The sequence below is a fragment of the Felis catus genome, chromosome D4, assembly GCF_018350175.1.
Source record: "Felis catus isolate Fca126 chromosome D4, F.catus_Fca126_mat1.0, whole genome shotgun sequence".
Classification (NCBI taxonomy): Eukaryota; Metazoa; Chordata; class Mammalia; order Carnivora; family Felidae; genus Felis; species Felis catus.
In genome coordinates, this window is record NC_058380.1 from 95,140,972 (window position 1) to 95,144,582 (window position 3,611).

The 3,611-nt window shown below is 63.2% G+C and overlaps 1 pseudogene; it reads right to left on the reverse strand.

Annotated features, from left to right (window-relative positions):
• Positions 1–502: 502 nt before the first annotated feature.
• On the reverse strand, positions 503–3,390 carry LOC123381521 (annotated as a pseudogene).
• Between the last annotated feature and the right edge of the window lie 221 nt (positions 3,391–3,611).

Sequence of the window (3,611 nt, forward strand, 5' to 3'; positions counted from 1 at the left end):
GGGAGCACAGGGGACTGAGGAGGCTCAGGTTAGAGAAGACAGAGCTGAGCAACTCCTCTGGGGGAAAAGTGGGTCAGGTCCAGGCTCACGGGGACAGACCTTGAGGCCACTGTGCTATGGGAAACAAGCCAGTCCCTAAAGGACCGATATTGGAGGACCCCGCTCATGACGGACGGAGAACAGTCAGATTCAGAGGGGTGGGAGGAGCAGTGGGTGCCGGGCCTGGGAGGGGGATGGGTGTGGGAGGGTTAGGGTCTAGTGGGCAGACACAGAGTTTGGAGTGACGAAAAAGTCGTGAAGATGGATGGAGGGGACAGTTGCAGAACAGTGAATGAACGTATTGCCACTGAATTGTACACCTGAACATGGTTAACATTATCAAGGTTATAGGGGCGCCTGCGGGCTCAGTCGGTTGAGCGTCCAACTTCGGCTCACGGTTCGTGAGTTCGAGCCCCGCGTCGGGCTCTGTGCTGACGGCTCGGAGCCTGGAGCCTGCTTCGGATGCTGTGTCTCCCTCTGTCTCTCCCCCTCCGCACTAGCTCATGGTCTCTCTCTGTCTCTCAAAAATAAATAAACCTTACAAAAATAAAACAATAAATAGAAAAGCATCCGACATAAAATTGGAGGTGTTTACAGCAGCAAGTGACATGGAAATTGTAACAGTTGGCCAACGTCAGGGAGAAATAGCAGTGGCAACACGGACCGCCCTGTGCTTGATGTGAGAAGGGAGACGCAAGGCGGAGAGACTGCAGCACTCACCCTGGCCGGGGCCTCGAGGAAGCGCACAAGGCAGGTTTGCGGGACAAGCCGCAATACCCGTCATCCGCCAGAAACATTTTAGTGGCAGTGACAGGGAAAGCGCAACACCCACAAACCGCAGGGACTGAGGGAGGCCAGGGGCTGGGGGGGCAGTCCTGCCCCAGCGGGCGGCGGGCTGTGCCCAGGCTGCCGGGAAGCCAGGCGCCAGCCAAGGGGGTCCTGATCCGGCCTCACCTTCACGTCCTGCCCGCGGCTGCAAGCGACCTTTCAAAGCTGACCAGGAACCCGAAGAGCAAGGGGTCTTGCTGGAGCCGCGCCCCCCGGCAGGCCCCCGGTCAGGCCTAACTGTCCCCGTGCCTGATGCGGGCGGCGCCGGGCCTCGGCCATGTCCCGCGACCGGACAGAGAAAGGGAGCGGCGACAGGCCATCTGCTCTGACGGCTGGGGTCAGGGTGGCACCCCTGACGGACACTAGGCCAGCCCATCATCAGTCCCGGATGACCCGGTGACTCTTGGGCACGGTCACATACCTCAGCTTCTTCATGACGGCGGGCCAGCCCAGCCGTTGTTTGTCCCACAGGTACTCGGGGGACAGCACCTTGGTGGGCTTGTGGTCCAGCAGGTACCTGTTCAGGTGGCTCTCGTCGTGCCACACGGCCTCGATGCCGTGGGCCCGGTCGACCACCATGGCCTGGTGACAGGCCGATGTGAGCCGCAGAACCTCGGCCACCGTCCCCCGAAAAAGCCTCCCGCGTAGTAAAACTCGCCCTCGTCCCTGGGGACGTGCGCCTGGGACTGCGGCCGGCGCTCGTAGGTGAAGGCCTCGCGGGCCGCCCCGTAGAAGCCGGGGTGCAGGGTGCCGAAGAGCGGGGACAGGATCTCCACGCCCACATGGTCGCGGAACCTCATGTCCACGTCCGCGCACACCAGATAGTCCACCTCGTGGAGGAAGCGCCGCCGGGAGAAGTTGCTGATCATCTCCATGCGGTGCATGGACACGTCCTGCCAGCGCGAGTAGCTCCGGACCTCCAGGACCACCACCTGCCTCCCTTCCCCGAAGGGCACGCGGGGCACATCTCCCGGCCGGTCGGTGAACACGTAGTAGGTGACCTTGTGTCCCACCATGAAGTGCTCTCCACCGTCTGCAGGAACAGCTTCAGGAAGGCCACGTATCTACAGGGACAGGGGACAGGGCGGGAGGAGGGTCGCTGCCAGAGGCTGGCGGCAGGAGCCCAAAGCTGGGGGCCACGGACCTGTGCGCCTTATCGAGGAGGCAAACCCTGGGCTGCTTAAGGAACAGCCGCTGTCCTGGCCTGTCCTGGGTGAGTCTGCCTGCGGCGCCTCCCTACCCTCTGCCCCGGGGGACGGGGAACCATCAGCGCCCCGTCCTACAAAGGGGAGCGAGCCTGAGGCGGAGGAGGCTGGAAACCCGTGCAGCCACGAGTCAGCATGCTGGAGCCAGCAGCGCACCCCCGTGCCGAGCTCCCCTGGCAGACCCCCTCCACCCGCAGGACCCGCCCCTGGCAAATCCTCTGCCGGTTCCCACCTGCTGTGAGGGAGTCAAGACCCTTCGGGCACAGCTCTGGTCAACGTGCCCTCGCAGACTTCACAGAACCTGCAGGGCCGGCCACCTGCCCCTCTTGGCTCAGTGGTCGGTCCCTGGCCCCCCAGGACTGTGTCTGCCCCTGCAGGGCCTTCCCTTGAAGGCTACTGGGCCCTCAGTCAATGGCGGGTATTCCGGGGAGGGGTCACCCCCCATCTCCCCCAGATCAGGACTCAGGCCCAGCATGTGGCCAGGGGAGGCCAAAGAGGGCCCCTGGAGGAACAGGGGGCTTGCTCGGGTCACAGCACTGAACCCGAGCGTGTAAGCTTCCGGGTCCAGGTCTGTATCTCCCCAACCCCAAGAGGTTGGAAGTCTTCTCCAACCGCCTCCCATGGCTGGTCCCTCTTTGAGGGGGCTCGCTGCTCCCCACCCTGCACACAGCAGCTCCCTGTCATCGGGCAAGTGCGGTGAGCCCCTCGGTGACAGTTTTTTAAGCAGGCCCTAAGGCTACTTCCCGGTGCCTGGCCCAGAAACCCCTCCCACAGGGAAGGTGGGCACTCCCTTTCAATAGGGGACATGCGCGCACATATACACACACACACACACACACACACACACACACTCACACACACACACCCCTGCCCAGCCACCAGTCAGGTCACCAGGGGCAGTCCAGACCCAGCCGATGTGATCGTGGGTTCACAGCTCGACTCGGGGAGTCTGGTTTCCTCTGAGGACATGCCCACCACCTGCCAACCCCCTGGGGACTGTACTCGGAGCCCCCTGGGGACTGTACAGCCAGCGCACGCGCAGCAGGCAGTGCTGCGTCAGAGCTACTGGCACTGGCCGAGGAGCCTGGGCAGTGAAGCTTCTGGTTGGTGATTTCAGCCGCTTGTCTCCAGGGACTGGAGTAGGATTCGGAGGCGACCCTGTGCCCTTCTTACTCCCTGCACTTGGGGCCAAGACCCGGGAAAGGGGTTGCAAAGGCCTCAGGGCCATCCTCTGGGGTCTCGGGTGAGCTCTGCGGAGGGAGGAAGCCCCACCTGTCCACACGCGGGCCCAGCACCTACGAGCTTTCAGTTCCCCCATGGCGATCCCGAGAGAGGATCCTGTCATCAGCCCCACTTTCCAGAGGCTCAGAGAGACCACGCCACTTACCTGCGGCTGCCTAGCTAATTCAGCGGAAGTCACCTGTCCCTGGAGTCCCAGGGCCTCACTGCTCAGCTCCCTCACAGGAGCCTGGGGTCTGGCACCGAGTGCTGTGCCTGACCTGGCTGTCCCCCCTCCATGACCGTCACCCATACGGGAGC